Source organism: Lygodium microphyllum, chromosome 8, assembly GCF_053477565.2.
Source record: "Lygodium microphyllum isolate KBCC chromosome 8, Lygodium_microphyllum_v1.1.10, whole genome shotgun sequence".
Classification (NCBI taxonomy): domain Eukaryota; kingdom Viridiplantae; phylum Streptophyta; class Polypodiopsida; order Schizaeales; family Lygodiaceae; genus Lygodium; species Lygodium microphyllum.
The window spans coordinates 102,714,292-102,731,708 of NC_141142.1; the positions used below are offsets into that span (position 1 = coordinate 102,714,292).

General features: G+C 40.2%; 1 pseudogene; it reads right to left on the bottom strand.

Moving 5' to 3' along the window:
- Positions 1-4,403: 4,403 nt before the first annotated feature.
- LOC148032681 (F-box/LRR-repeat protein At1g67190-like) lies at positions 4,404-5,557 on the bottom strand (annotated as a pseudogene).
- Between the last annotated feature and the right edge of the window lie 11,860 nt (positions 5,558-17,417).

Here is a 17,417-nt window from a genome sequence, read left to right on the forward strand (position 1 = left end):
TCGTCGACAAATCTAGAATAATTAGTCGAGGTGTAGTTTAGCTAATAGGGCAGGGTTTCATTCATTCAGCCACTTTGTGAGAGAGAAGGTACTTGCAGGAGAGATTGACTTGGTATATGTCAACACATAGGATCAAATAGCTGACATTTTCACAAAGGCCTTGGGTGTAGAGAAGCTTTGAAAGTTCTGAAGCTTACTTGGAGTTGTAGAGATAGAATTGAGCTTGAGGGGGGAGTATTGAGATGGCAAGCTCAACACATGCAGACATTAATGATGGACCGCCTGGCTAGATGAGTTTGCACGTCTACACTTAGCACGTTGGTGGTCATTATGATACTCACATGGTCACTGACTTATCACTTATTATATTTAGTTTGTTACACCTACCTACAGCTAGCAAAGACATAGCGCCAGTCGATTAGTGTAGTCGATTATGCACTGTTTGACTTAGAAGGCCACTTTCCTTTATATTGTATCTTATCTATACTTTGTGTACATTGTATAGTGTGTGGAAGAAGAAGAAAAATCGGCAAGAAAACGTTTTGGCTTCCATCTCTCTTCTTGTGTTCTTGAGTGAGCTTCCTCTTGTGTATACAGTGTGTGTTTGGCACATCAACTCAAGCACATCCCCCCATCACGCAATTCTTGACACAAAGCATGTACCAAAGGGTCAATCATAGACCATAGGCATAATGACTGTCACAAAGCATGCCATCATAGACCAATGTCAATCAAAGGCCAGCCAAGACAGAGCTTGGTTGAATCTCAAAAGGCATTCCAGAGCAATATAAGACATGTGCAAACCTCCATATATATCCGCGTAGTCATATGAATCACCCGAAAAGCGCCCATGAGTGACCACTAGGTAGAGCATACACTAACCAAATAGGCTTCATCCCTAGTTATTATAGTAATAAATTCATTGTCAAAACTGAGTAAATAAGTCCTTAGATCAAGCTCAAAGCCACCTCAAATCATGGGCATATGATATACCAATGTACTAGCATCAATGGTACACACATGAGTAGTGCATATTGAACACGCGAATCATGGCCAGGAGCGATATGCATATTAAAACCCTGTCAAAAGAGGTTTAGCCCTACTATATACAACAATGAATACACTATTAAAAAAACTATTTCAGTACCAAAATTATGTCCAAATCCAATCCCTAACACGGGCATAGCATTCCCATACATATAGACATCACCCCAGCATAATCGGGCATCAATAAGACCAACAAAGCTGACCATAGAAGCATCAAATAGAGTGCTTCCTTGTATTTTGAGCTAGCAAACCTCATCTAAAATAGAGTAAATGAAGTGGTTAAATCAATCCAAAATCAACTCCAAGCAATGACATAGCATCCCCGAATTATAAGCATCAATCGGCCATAACCAAGCATCATCCAACCAATGGCAATGAGTGTAGACATCAAAGATGAGTGCTTCCCTATTTTATGATAGTTCATGGATTGTTATAACATTCCAAAACTAAAGCTTAGCACTCAAATCGAATGGCAAGAGTAGAAGGATCAATGCAAGCATAAAAAATAAATGTGTAAGTGCTTGTATAGCTGCCCAATGAAGAAGATATGCTGTAGGAGATGAAAAATGTGAGCTACTACTAAAAAAGGTGCATGTTTCACACAACGTGATGCTGCACCAGTAGGGTGAGGGCTATAGGGGGCTGATCCAACTTGCTCGAGAAGGCTCAAAGAGTGCCCAAGAAGAATACAACCAGTAGGAAGCTCGATGGCTATGGCTACCAACAAAGAGATGACTATTGTAGGTATTCAAATGGAAGTTGAGAGTGTGCCGGTGGACCAAGCTTGAGCTCACAAAAATGAAGGCTCTGATACCAGTTGAAGGGAGGTGAGCCCAAAAGTGGAAGCATGAGTAGGAGCAAGAGTTATGGTGGAAGGAGCAAGAGCAAGAGAGACAAAGACACACACAATGTGGGAACTCCAACAGTCATAATGTGTGACCAGCCTTCCCTTTATTCAAATGTCACTGAAAGAATAAAGAATGAAGTGATAGTGATGGGCGCTCGCCGCTTGCAGTGTGCAGGTGCAGGTATTGTTAGTATAGTAATACACGGGTAGCTAGGCAGAGGTGCCTTTACCCCAATAGTGTGCACATACAATATCATTATCATCATCAACTACCACACCAATAAATCAAAGAGCTTCCCTAATACTCTTGATCTTCAAGGCATAATCATTAATGGAAAACTTCCCTCTTTTCACTTGGTTCAACTCTAACTTGAGTTTGTAGCTTTCCTACCTTTGTATTTACTTTGAATAGCCTTGTCAATTCTTCTATGCAATAGCAGGGATTTTAGATTTCTACAGATAGCCCATCATGCTATCTATGACACTGAGATAGATATCCAATACATGACTTTAGTTTGTGCCTACTCCCAATCTTTCTTAGCCTTTAATTGTTCTACAATAGCATTTCATACAGTAACTTCAGGTGCTACAACCATGTCTCCTTCAATGTAATTCCAAATACATCTCCTCTTCAAGAAATTTATCATCCTAAACTTCTATGTCAGATAATTGTTGTTATCATGCTTATTGTTGATAATCTGGTTGAAGTTGTCAGACATTTTGACAAAATAGAAAGCCTTGCAAAAACCTACAATCTGTAAGCAAGCTAATACCAAGTGTACCACAACTAAACACACAACCTTTTTTACTGACTACACAATAATAATCGCAATCTACAATTTGTATACAAATGCCTTTTGTGTCTGCAATCTAGCAAATACATGAAATCTTACAAATTCGAAATGTGTAACTTGTGTACCTACGACAAACACAATTGAAACTATAGTGTATCCAAAAATTGTTGTTAGAAATGGCTTCGAGTTCGCGCTTTGGGTTGAGGTACTCCCCAACCTTAGCACTTCCCTTTTCACCCGTCTGTGGAGCCGATGTTTCTTCCTTTGCGTCAATGACTTTCCTTCTAACAGACTATGTTATGGCAGTGTAAGAAGCTAGGAATGAGGAATTTAGTGTGTATTGCCATGTCACACTGACATTAGTATAAAAGGAGAGGACATGTAATTTTATGTTATCTTTTTGACACATTAATACAATTATAGTCTTTCTCTCCCATCTTGCTCACAACTTCTATGGCTTCTCCCTCTTTCCTATCTTTCTCTCTGTAAATCTAGCTTTTCTCTCTCCTCGTCACTCTTCTTCTCTCTCTTCTTGTAGTCTTTCTCTCTCTTCTGCAATCTTCTCTCTCCTCTTTCTCTCTCCCTAGTTCTCTCTCTAACAAGTGGTATCAGAGCATTGGTCTTTGATCCATTCTTTTCTTCTATTTTCAATCCTATTTTCCTCTATTAAAACCAATTTCAGACAAAAATTGTACAAGACAGTGATTAGTGGAGTGCTGTAGATCATCTACAGTTAGTAAGAGACTACATTTGGAGATATCCAAGGTCAGATATGACGGAGGATGGCTTAAATGACAGGTCATCATCAAATTTTATGCAAAATTGGAGGTAATTAGGGTAAAGAAGAGTTAACCAGGCTTAGTTTGGGGTTAAACTGTGGTTACTTTTCAAAAGACGTCTTCCTTTCCTCTTTCTCCAAGCTTTTGCCAAGCTTTTATGGAGTTTGCAGCAGAGATCTTCTCCTAGCTTTCAGCAATGAGGTTTTTTACAGGCATTTCATGCTGGAAACTTTCTTTACTCTTCATTCTTAACAAGTGGAGCACCATTATTGAAGGCTTTGAAGAGGCTTTAGAAAGCAAACTTTTCTTCTTCTTCTTCTTCTTCGTCTTCTTCAAGGCTTCCTTCCAGCATCTATAATGTTTTCAATAACCTCTCCTCACAAGTATTTTGTTCTTCTTGAAACCCTAAAGACAGGCAGCATTGAAGATTTCTTCTAAAAGCTAAAGGTAAAATGGAAGAAAATCTTGGATAGCTCTTCCTCCACTTTCAAAAGGGTATTTGTGGATAAGCTGTTGAAGACACAGATATGGCTTCAGCAAAAGATCTCTACATTAGTGATCAAAAGTCTATCAGAGGATGATTCCAACCTTCAGCTTTGGCAGTAGAAAACTGATGTCTCACCATCAGAGGAAGCATTGCAGAGGGTTGTCTAAACAAACAGAGAACATATTCTCTAAATCTGATGGTGTAGACATACATATAGGCAGTTTTCTGTGTCATGAGTGAGCATTTGTATGCTCTTTTCAAGATGGGAGCCATGCCCATTATGACTGAAGCAAGTACATATTGTACATGTTGCGATGAATCAAATGCTAAATCCTTGATGCATGGAAGAATGGACTCAATAGCTAATGGAAGATTCACGATCTTGCAAAATTGGTCACTTTTCTAGCAGCAGCAATTCGAGTGATACGCACAATACCGGGCAGCTGCCGCTACTCCCAGCAGTGAACGTGGAGGAGGAAATGCATCACATCCTCGATTCTTAAGCGCTGCAAACTCCCCTTGCTCACAAGCTCAAACTACTCAAAGGTTGAATCTCTCAAAACAAGGCCTTCCAGCTTATCTGACTCCAAAAGGATACTATCAACACTCAATCCCTCAATATTCAAGGTCTTCAAAGATGCACTGCTCAGCTCAATGGTAGATTGTGCATCCAAGAATGTAATGTTTTGTTAACCAAAGATAGGTATTCCAACCTGGGACTGACATCAAGTAGTAGGTTGAGGTCCAGAGTAGATAGAACAGCTCGATCAATAAGAGTAAGTGACACAAGAGAAGGAAACTTATGAATGGATGGATCAACTGCTAGTACATGTGCAAATCCCCAAACCAAAGTTTCCAGCTTCTGTACTCCACATTTCTCCAGTATGTTCACCTTTGGCTTGATTGGATTCATAAACGTCAGAGATCTGAGCATATCCTTTGTGTGCATAAACCATGCGATCACCAAAGCTGCAGAAAACTCTTTTGACTTATCTATGCATATTGACAGCTCCTGCAAGCATTTTGTCCGCATTATTGTCTCTATCATAAGAATCTCACATTGACCCACTGTAAGGTCCCTGAAGGCAGGCCAGTCTGAATAAGCAAAAACTAATTTGTTCAAGTGGCAAAGGCTTCAAAGTCCCGATTTGCAAACATTAACTGATGCAAACATCTCTCTGCATGGGTCAAGCCAATTGAGAAATCAGTTTTGACACCTTTTCTATCATCAATTGCTTTTAGCAGCTCTTTGATGGACACCAACTTTTGTGCATCATCAATAGGACCACCAGTAACTTCGTTAGTTACATACACTACACATGCTACCCTTGCATTGTGAGTCCAAACCTCAGCAGCAACAACATTACACTTGAGGCTTGTGAGAAGAGCAGAGATATCTAGTAGCAGTCCTGGTCGATCAGTGCCAGTCAACTCTATGGATGTGTGTTCAGCAATTGATTGAACACCCACAGTACGTCCCAAACACATTCTTACCTCTGAACTTGCAATAGTTCTTTTTGCTCCCAAAGCTTTTTGCATATACAATTAAACTTTCATCTGTAAGTTTGTGTCCAAGTTGATCTGTAACATGGAAAACATCCATGAACCAACCACCATTTGAGGATATCTAGGCTTTGGATATGACAATTGGTCTGGCAGCTTGGTGTGCTACCTAATGGCAAGACTCTATGGTGATGCACTCTTGCTGACAGATTTGTTTGAGAGTGGCATCGTTTCAGACACCTAAGCTCAGGAGGATGCTGATTCACAACATGATGTACTCAAACTGATATGGAAATGGTTCATATGAAGGCATTTATTCCAGTCTTAGCAAAAGCAAATCTGTGTTTGACCGCTATAAATTCAGATCAAAAGCGAAGGGTAGTACATCTGTGGTTAGGGATATCACTCTCTAGTTTGCGGAAAGTATCTTGATGATTGTGGTCACACAGTTGCCAATTTCAAAAGATTTGGCATACCACTGGATGTATTGGTATGCAATGCTGCAAATGGTTAAATGGCATTCTTGCATTGCTCAAGCAAGGTCACAAAGCCGCCAACATTACTTTGAACATATGCAATAGGATTTTGGACTGCAGAGGTGTTTGATATGGGCTTATGAGGTATCAGAATATTGACTGAGAAATGCTGTTGCTCAGCCTTAACTAAAATTTTCCAATTAGCAGTGATGAATGCCAAGTCTCCATAGTGAAAAAATGATGTCTGCTTGTGATGTATGGACACTTTAGTCTAGATATGGCTATTTGAAACTATCGCATCAGTACATAGCAATTGGAAGATTGGTTTATCATTGACTTCTTTGATGTGCTTGTGTTGGCCAACCATATCATCATAGCCTGAAGCAATCCCTACATTAGTTATAGACACATCAATTATAGCAGCAATCCTACATAATTCGGCATCATTGAAAACCTTAGAGGTTTGGTGTTGAACCAGTTCAGTCATCAGAGAACTATGGGCTAGAAGAAGGGGGTTCTAAACATAGTCAGAGAAGCAGTAGTTTTTTATGCATATGTATGTAGCAATGGGCAAGTGAATGTAGGCTATGATTGTAGTTGGGGTTCTATACGAGAAAGGATGTGAAGAAGTGTTGATAATAGTGAATTATTTGCTTGCAACATCAAACAGTGTGTTTTGAGAGTGCTCTCAGTTCTATTTGTGAGTATTCAAGGTTTAACAAGGTCAAAGTTGGATCTACAGACCTCTTACAGACTCATTCAAAACAAGACAGGTTGTAGGCAGTTTCAGTCAGCCAACTTTGGGCTATCATAACTTTTTTTGACCTACTTTGAAATTTATTGTTAAGAGCTCTGTTCGGAGAGGAAAGTGTTAGCTTCAATTTGAATTAGAAATTTTGTCAATCGAAGATTTCAGTCAAAATTTATGGCTGATTTAGTACCTATAGGTATTGCAGGACTGCACTTTCCACAGACAAGGAAACAGAGTATTATGGGTCTAATTAGAGATGTTGCTTCTAAGAGGGTGGATATTCCTTTGGTAGACATTATGAGTACTTTGGCACATGCTTTTATGGCTTATGATGACTCTCAAATGGCATTGGAAGAGATAGATGTGAGTTTGGTTGAGCAAGTACTTATCCATCAGTTGCAACCACATACATCTCAGTTGGTTCAGCAAGGTGTAATGTGGACTCTTATCAATCTCTATGATAACAGTATCTTACAAGAATGTATATGCAATGCTGAAGCTAAACGTATGTTGTTGGGATCACTAACCATGGAGAATGTGGAGCCTCAAGCTTATTTGTGGGCATCAATGAAGTACTTTTGTAGCAGCGGTACTACTCTTTTGCAGTCTTTTCAAGGCAAGGATGTATTACATTGGTTGATATCATTGCTTAATCACTCGTCTCACCAACAGTTAGAATATGCATTGGTATTGTTTTCTACTCTCTTTGCTGAGATTGATGACAATGAGTGGGCTACAACAATTCATACACCTCCATTGGTTAGTAAGCGATCATGGAATTCATTAGAAGGACAGCTAGCATGGGAAATATTGGATGTTGGTACAAATTCATTGGTCCAAGTTCTTGGCAAATGTTCTACCAAGTTAGTGGAATATGATGCTTTCATCCTGATTCGTATCTCTATGTACCATGAAGGAATTTGTGATTGTGTAAAGATGGCTATTAACCTTTTGCTGAAAAATGCTTCATGGAAAAAGAAAATGCTTACAGCATTGCTACTTGGTGCATTAACCTCAAGGATCAGGTTCCGCCTACTCTACAACATGTGATTCTTTATTTTGAATACTTTGATGCTTCTTTTATGTCTAAATGTGCAGAAGTAAATCATGGATAGCAAGTACACTTTGTACAAAGCCAGAATGAAGAGAATTATTCCATAGATCTTGGTCAGCAAATCAATGGGAATCAACCAATTGCAGTGCTGAACTCTTTGTCTCCTCAAGGTCAACCATATGAAGAAGACTAAGCTGATCAGCAAGTTGATGATGTAGTTGAAGCCAATGTATATGAAGATCACTTGGTAAGTAATCAGCCTTTTGGACCATCTAAAGAGGAATATGCACTACTAAAAATGAAGACTTTATAGCTCTTGATCGTGCTTATGATGGATTAGTTGAGGATATGCATCAGTTCACACTCAATCAGGATCTACCTCACCTAAAAGAAGAGTTAGATGCATATGACCAAGGTTATGACAACTTGGATAATGATTTTGATGATTGGTATGCTGATAATGATGATGTACATGAGATTCATGATGGTTATAATATGACGGATGATGGATATGCGCATGGTGATGATTATGGGGATCTTTCTTCCTACCCATTTGACTCAGGTGGTCAAGATTATGAGTTTGATGACAAATCTTCTCCTCTTGATCATTATTATGATGGTATACCTTTTGATCCAGGAGGTTCTGAGCAGGATTTTGCACCTTCATTAGGCCAACGTCCATATTGGGGTTCAGAATCTTCATATTTGAGAGGTTTATTTGGCTGAAAATTAGTCTATTTATCTCTTGTTCTATTGCAGACAGTTTCTGGACAGCTTACTATTTTGATTCAGCTTCAATTCTGGTTTGATTACAAAAGAAGGATATCTATATGGGTTGTAAGTATGTCCAATCATTTTTCTTTTGACTCATCGCACACTTGATTTGGATATGCCCATCAAAAGATATCTCCATTTTACTACAGCAGGTTCTGTAGTAGACAACAAGCTGTCTATTTCTTGCAGGTGTCCTTTCTCGGAGTTATGACGGTTTAGTTTTCAGTTTTATCATTTCAAAATGGATGTTCATATGGCTTATTCACTTTTCCACTTATGATCCTATCCATTACTTAGTACAAATTAGTGCTTTTCCTATTTTTGTAGCCCTTGTATCAGAGTAGTACTCTGTTTCATCTATCCTTTTCTAGTCTTTCAGGTTTGTTTTTGAGGACAAAAACTTTTGGGAAGGGATGGATTGTAAGAAGCTGGGAATGAGGAATTTAGTGTGCATTGCCATGTCACACTGACAGTAGTATAAAAGGAGAGGACATGTAATTTTATGTTATCTTTTTGACACATTAATACAATTACAATCTTTCTCTCCCATCTTGCTCACATCTTCTATGGCTTCTCCCTCTTTCCTGTCTTTCTCTCTCCAAATCTAGTCTCTCTCTCCTCATCACTCTTCTTCTCTCTCCTCTTTCTCTCTCTTCTACAGTCTTCTCTCTCCTCTTTCTCTCTCTTCTGCAGTCTTCTCTCTCCTCTTTCTCTCTCCCTAGTTCTCTCTCTGACAGGCAGTTTCAGTTTTAAGGGTGACCTTAGCATTTGGTCTTTTCTTCCTTTGTCTTCGACTCTTCTTTCCAATTGAGGTTGCGTCAAGGTTACTAGGCCTTGGCAATGATATGCCAGCCTGCTTCGTCTGCGCATGGGTCATGACATGTAATGGGACAGGCATGGGCTCCCCATCGAGTGTCTCGACACCCCAATGGAACCGATGGCTTGTTTGCTGAACTAGAGGATGGCCTTCACCTAGGGCAATCAACAAAGAGATGAGTGATTCCATACTCATTGCATCTCAGGCCAGCCTTTGCTTACTCCCTCTCAAGGCAACATGAAGAAATGTGTCGTGGATGACCACAAGTCCAACACACTCCACCTAGGGCAATCAACAAAAAGATGAGTGATTCCACACTCATTGCATCTCAGGTGAGCCTTATCTCTATTTGCTTACTCCCTCTCAAGGCAGCATGAAGAAATGTGTTGTGGGTGGCCACAAGTCCAACACACGATTGGCTCTTGGGTCAGTGCTCCAAGGCCTCTACCTCTCCCTCTACCTAATGCCATCATCGGTACTGGTTGGTAGTCTATAAGGACTATGTTGCCTTCCTCATCTTATGATATGTATGGGTTTACATAAGGCTCATTGCTGCTAGGCTCATCCACATAGTGGACTAGAGTGTCACTCAGTGGGTGGGTCACGTGGGTCTTGGTGGTCTAGAGATACTTGTAGGATTTATTTCCATCCTAGGGATGGATGGCTTAGCGTCATTAGGAAAAGGGAGGATTGATGGGGCTTCCCTTCCCAAGAAGTTCGGTGGCTTGTTTGCAAGGTAGGGTTGACCATAAGGCTACGGGGTATGGGAGTCTCCGAGGTAGTCGACAATGCATGGTGTCATGGCCGAACCTACCACAATTAGCGCAAGGTAGTGACCTAGGGTCCTAACACTCGGTTGGTAGGTGGTTCCCTCTGCAATGCATGCATTGGACGTGTGGGCGAGTTGGTCATCTCATCATCTCCTGCAGTTTAGCTATTTACATCTTCATCTCTGCTAGCTCTTGTCCTGAGTCGATGCCCTTCCCTTTGTCTTGAGCACTTGGGGCCTGATCTCTCACTCAATGTTGAAGCCCTCTCGGAATCCCTAGCATGGACCCTTTCTGAATCAAGCTCTTAGAGCTTCTCTCTTTGAGTTGGTCGTCCACTCAAATAGCTTCTTCAAAGACCCTCACCAATGTGTCTCGCTGCAAGCTCGAGTTATCGGCCAAGGCTTTGTAGAGCTCTTCACTTTGTATTTTGTTAATAAATACCGTGGACATCACTTTTTCGATTGGTCTTTCGCCCATAGGGATTCTCTTGAAGAGGCTCCTCATATGGGTCACGTAATCCCGGATGTCCTCTTTCTCTCTTTGCTTGACGTTCATGAGTCGTACTAGCACATTATCAAAGTACCCAGGTTTGGAAAATCTCTTACTGAAGAGATTTTTCAGGCCATTGAAATTGGCTTGCTCCGCAACGTCTAGACTTGTGTACCAGGTCCGGTCCTTGTCGCCTAAGCACAGTCTGAAAGCTCGGGAGCATTGAGTAGGATTAGTGAGGCCGTTGGCCTCGCAGACCTACTCAAACTGCTCCACAAACATGTATGAATCGTTGGTTGCTTGGTATTTGTCCAGCTGCTTTGGTACCATGGGGATTTTTTATTGGCTCTTAGAGCCTTGGTTGACTCCCAACCTTGCTAGTAGCGATGTTGCTAATGCTATAGTGCTCTATTCTGGTGCCATGTTATCTACCAGTCGCTTCGTCAGAAGCTCGCTTAGTGTGAGGTCTCCTTCTAATGCTCTCTCACTCTCTAACCGTTTTCTGCCTACTAGGGCTAGCACTCTCTGGATCTATTGCGTTTCCATGCTCTGGCACAAGCTCCTAGTTTGTTGATCCTGGTTGTATGCGGCTAGGGCTTACAGAGCTTTGCGTGCCAACTTCCTCTCCTCTTCAAGGTCCGCTATGATGTCCTGTATAGATCTACCGCATCGTATTTGTTCACTAACTGTTGGATGGCCTCAGGAAAATCTCCTAGGTCAAGTTCTTCGTTGCTTCTACGGCCTGAGCTACCCTCTTCCATGTCCAAGGCTTCTTGTTATGCCAAGTTGTCAATCAAGTCAATAAGGCCGGATAGATCCACTTCCACAATAGTGACTGTCCTTGTTGCGTCCGGCTTTTTAGTTGTGTTCTTTGCTTGGTCCTACCTTTGGGGATTCTATCACCCTTCTATGTCTTTGGGTCTTCTCTTATTAGTGGGTTCCTTCAAGTTCTTATGTCTGGATGAGTTCCTTGTTAATTACAACCAGTCCTCAACTTACCCTCACTATGTGCATGTGTGTGTTCTTTTTTGTGCACTATGCAAAATCTGGCTTTCAGCTCTTCTCAAGTATGTTTTGAGGGCTGGAAATCAGAGTGAGTGAGAAAACAAAGTGTTTAGACAACTCTAGCACTCTTGTCGTGGGTTTAGCTTGATAGGCTTGTACGCTCTGATTTTTGGCAGCAGTTTCTGGCTATCCTCGCTAGTTCATAGGCTTTTCCGCTATGCCCTTCGCTTAGTCATGATTTGTTTGGACTCCACGACTTTGCTTAATGTTGCTGACGGACCGAATCACTGAATAGTAGACTAGTGTCGCCTCTATGCCTATGTCTCACTGATTCCTTTGTTCCTTATGCCAGAAAGGCATCTCAAGTGTCTGTATGGTCTTCGGATGTTCATACGGCCGGTGTCCAGGTGGTCTGGTCCAAATTTTTAAAAATTATAGGAAAATCAGACTTGGCCCAACAAGTCTGAATTGCAAGGGCCAAGTGACTGATTCGGACAGGCAGAGTGGCCAAAGTCCGAGTACCTAATCTGGCCGAGTGGATGACTCGAATAGGTCGAGTCTAGGTGGGCCAAGTGCCGAATGTTTGAATGTGCATGGGTCGAACTAAACCAGGATGGAATGGTGGGCGGTTGGAGTTGAGTGGGTCGAATGGCTGAATGCAGGAGGACTAAGTGCCGAATTTTCACGCGGCCAAGTCTGAGTGGGCCGAGTAGCTGAACAGCAGAGGGCCGAGGGTTGATTCTGGGACTCGGCCCAAAATCAGTGTCACTTAGCATGTTTTTTCTGAATCGACGAAAAAATTGTTGCACCGAGCGATTGTGGACTTCACACTAGCTAAGCACTTCTAGATCCTACCTACACATGAAGGAGAAGGTGTGGGTATACCTATAGTAGGCAACAAACTTGTCGACAATGCAATTGAAGCAAATCCACGCAATGGAGCTCACACACACACACACTCTCTCTCTCTCTCTCTCTCTCTCTCTCTCTCTCTCTCTCTCTCTCTCTCTCTCTCTCTCTCTCTCTCATAACCAGGGTTTCAAATGAGCTCCCCCTTGGTCTCCTGGCTATTACACCCCTCCCTCGCAAGGTTCTCGCCACTCCTGCCCCCTCGCTTGTTGACCTCAACCCCCTTCAGCACTCCTTCTTCCCTTTTTTTCCTAATTTGTGCCATGTTTAGCCTGTTTTACAATAGCAAACCCTACGCTTTTCCAACCGATCTCTTAACCTTAACCTACTCTAAATGCAACAAGAATCGAAAGCAAAGTATTGAACCAATTTCTCATACTCAACTAACCATCAAAAACCAAAAATACTTACTTGTAGCATAGATTAAAGACCCAAAATCTCCTATCTATCTCAAGCTCTGGTTCTGGATGAAACCCTTACTTTGATGCTCGATTTGAAGCACACAAGCGTTCAAGCTTGAATCCGTTGGTCCCAATAATGGAACCAAAATGTAGAGGCGCAACCATCGAGATCCATGGATCGCTTATTGTTCAAGCACTTCAAGGGAGAACTAATGGCTACCTCTCACATAGCCGACACACTTTCCCTCTCTATGAGTGTAGTGAGCTTACCTTGATGCCCGATTGAGTTGCTTCCTCTCTGAAGCATCCCCAAACCTCTTCCTCCAAGATCCATCCTTCATAGCCCCGTGAGAGACGAGAAAAGAGAAGAGAAGATGAAGAAGAGAGGAGATGGTGGAGGGCTTCACCTTCAAGATCCCTCACCCTGACACACTCACTCCCTCACTCGCTCACACTCCCTCCCTCAAGCACTCACAAGAAAGCAAGAGAAGAGAAGAAGAAGAGTCTAGTTTTCCACAGACCAAAGAATGAGCTTTCATTCACTTTTTGAACTTTATATACATGCCCTAAAATTCCATGGACATCCATCCCCTTTTTACATGGCTGGCCTAGGCCCCTTTTTCCATTGTCCTCCTATCTTCCTAACTTCCTTCCTACTGCCCATTTACCTTTACAATTTGCACAGGTGAGAGCCTGACGCTCTTAAAATAAATCATGATGCACCTTGCGCTCTTTTACAAAAGTATTGACTTGCGCTTTTTCTTGTGCGCCTTTCTCCTTGATTTAGGACTTTTCTGCGCTTCTTATGTATCCATATTTTTCTTGGCTCGCCTTCATCTTCTTCTTTAGGTTTTTCAGATTTTCCACCTTGTTCGTTTGAGGGTTAACACGGATGCTTCTTGACAAGGTTAAGATGACTCAAGAATCCACCCATTAGTGCTTCAAGTAAGTATATACAATCAACAATCACAAAATTGGATCTTTTAGACAAGATTCAATAGCATTGATCAATCCATAGATCCCATACAATTTATCAAGGTGATGCTCTTTTCCTCATGACTGCTTTGGATTGATGTAGGTAGTGATTTTAAGGAATAGAGAGCCATAGAGATGATTCAAGAAGATAGTAGGAGTGTCTCTGATGCAATCTTGATGATTTGAGAGTGAGTAGGTATGCACATAAACCAACCCACACGCATATGAATGCTCTGAATAAGCATAATAATCAATTTAAACACTTGTTTTCTACCATTTTAATTTGAATTCACTAATTATGGTGTAGTTGATGAGAGAAGAGACTATATACAATATTTGGGGTGTAAAAATATGGTAGATAGATTGCTTGTGTCCTTTGTCTTGAATGTATCTTGATCATCCACTTCCTTTGATGTAGTCATGGTATCATGTAGTGTATAAGGGCTTCCATGGCAAGTATAAGATGAAAAGAATGGCTTTGTAGAAAGCAACAAATGATTTTTGATTGATTTCCTTTTTTATCAAATTTGAAACTAGTCATGAGGTCATGATGAGGCAATCAAAGTGATCCCGCACTAGCTTTTGGAGGTTTTAAAGCGTCCCTCTGCAAGTGATGTCAACCCCTTTTATGATGTGGTGTTCAACCAGTATCCTAAGTCACACGCGATCTATCAATTTGAGCATACCATAGTTGATTTTTATGTCCAATGACAATAAAATTTGTAGACTAGCATAAATAAATATGTAGATTAAGGAAACTCCACGTGCACCCTAGCCACAAAGGAGCATGCACAAAGACTTCTAATACATGTAGACACTAGTATTAGTGATATTTATATTATGAGTCACCTTCTTTTGAAATCATGCATGCACACACAATGAGTCTCATGCCTAAAAAGGATGGAGGTTTCCATCAATTCTTTGCATCAAAGGCAAGAACCATCAAGGGCCATCATCCCTTTGTTTGAGAACTCAAGCTAAGAGTGAATGCTCCACCATCTACTTGCCTCTTATTTTACATAATTTGATTGCCAATATGTGAATATGCATAATGTGTTAAGCATGCCTTAGATGTTACCAAGCTAATTGTAGCATTTACATATGTACAAATGAGGTCAATTATAAGATGTCTCAACCAAGAGGGGACGTTCCACCATCTACATGCCTCTTATTTTGTATGATCTAATTCTTAAGTATGAAATGATGTGTCAAGGATGTCTTAGATTTTCACTAGTATAATTATAGCATGTAGATTTATATCAACAAGACCTATTCTAAGATGTCCATATAAATGTCAACTCAAATTTTGTAAGTTCCACACTTTACAAGAACTTTTCATTAAAAAATGGATCAAAAACCAAGATTGAAACAAATCTCATCAATCTTTAGATTTGAAAGTCTTGAAGCATTTACTAGTGATAGACTATTAACAATTGGCTTGCATGTGTAAACAATCCATAGTTGACATGCATACTATCTAGGTGGGATGCATATGCTTGTTGAAATGTTTTGACCATGGACATTTGACACCCAAAAATTAGAATTCTAGGCTTATGCTCAAGATACTCCAAATTTGTGTTCTCACCTGCATTTGTGTTCTCACCCACATTTTGTCTACTAGTGAAAACAATATCCTCCAATACTTAAAAATTCTTTACCTAAGAAAATTTTTTGACATTCATGAACTTGTTGTTCTCTTTTCAAGGTGAGACACACTCACTTGAATGCCCATGGAGGGGGCAACCCCTTTCAAGTATTAGCTAAGAAAGTGGGCAACTAATACACTAGCATTTTCCTACACGGAAATAGGATGGCTTGCAAGCCAAATGAATAGGCTTGAATGCACAACCTCATGATTATGAGTCCTGGATGCTAAGCATCCCTTTTGGGACAACTTGTTGCTCATCATAACATAACAATATCTCTTGATTCTAGTGTGCAACCTATAGCTTGTCCCCCCCCACCCCAAAAAAAAGATTTAAGAAACTAATAGTTCATGATCAAGAAAAGACTATTATGTACCCAAACAAGGCAACATTTGCAAATCTTTTTGAGTGTATCTAGTTTTTTGTAGCAATGATTCTTTATCCTTTGTGTTCAATTGTCATCAACACATTTGTAAATCTTTGTGCACATTTGTATCATCTATGATCTGCACACTTAGAGTCCATCATTATGAAGAACTAGTGAACATGACTTTTCATAGGGAAAATAGAAACATAATACCGTCTCTATGATTTTAGATAGGCTACAAACTCTTTCATGTAGTTGAGAGCATGCTAGTTTTTTCTAGTACAACTTTCCCAACAACTACTTTCTTTACTTAGTGAACCATTCCATATCAAATGTCTTCCTAAGTTATGAAGTAAGAGAGCAACTACTATGTCAATTATTATCCAAAAATTTACAACAACATAACTATTGCATATTCTAGAGAACAATATACTACACATGTTTCCCATATTGTACGTTCATGGGTGCAATACAACATCAATGTTTTCAAAGTTCAATTTGGTGACTTAGCCATATGAGCATGACTATAATGGGGAAAGAGAACACATCCTAATGCACAAAAAATGCTATGAAATCTTTTCTCTAGTGTGTAACTATGATAAGTGGACGAGAGAAAGACATCTCTATCCAAACTATGAGGAGTAAAGAGAAGAGATGAGCACTATCCTTGATGAAAGAAGTTACATTATGTTCTTTACTGTCCACTACGATTAGGGGAAGAGAAGTGACATAGAGTTGCCAAAACTAAGACATTTAAAGAAAAGAAGCAAGCACTACCTTCAAATCTTAGAAGTGAAAATATCTATAAAAAATAAGATAAAGAATCATTGAAAGAAAAAGCACTTATGTTAAAGTCTCATTACAAAGTTGTCATTCCCCAAATTATTTGGCTCAAATACTTGCAATAGCAACATTTCCATGAATTAAAATAATAACAATATCTTAATTTGATAATAGTAATACAATAGTTGATCATTATTATAAAAAGCATAGTATAGTCAAATAACCACATCATAATGGAATTCAGATAACATCTTCAAGGTACACTCACACCAAATAAAGGGGACACACATCCAAAACATGACCGACAAAAGCAAATCTATTTGCTACAATTTGTAGAGAGAGAGAGAGAGAGAGAGAGAGAGAGAGAGAGAGAGAGAGAGAGAGAGAGAGAGAGAGAGAGAGAGAGAGAGAGAGAGAGAGAGAGAGAGAGAGAGAGAGAGAGAGAGAGAGAGAGAGAGAGAGAGAGAGAGAGATTTACATGGTAGGAATAATCCCAAGATTCCTTATTGCATATCCCACATTTTAGGGCTCTAACCCTTGTGGATTCAAGCTTGAAATCGGAAACAATTGCACCAAGCATTCCACCACTATAAGGCAATCAAAATAGTTACTCCTAAGTATCATTCTCTTTAAACTATTTTTTGTCTTCTCTCCTATTTGAAACACCTTCCCTCTACTCTACATACCAATGATAAAAAAGTAAATTTGAAAAAAAAAGGTTTAGCTAAATAGCCTTAGATCCC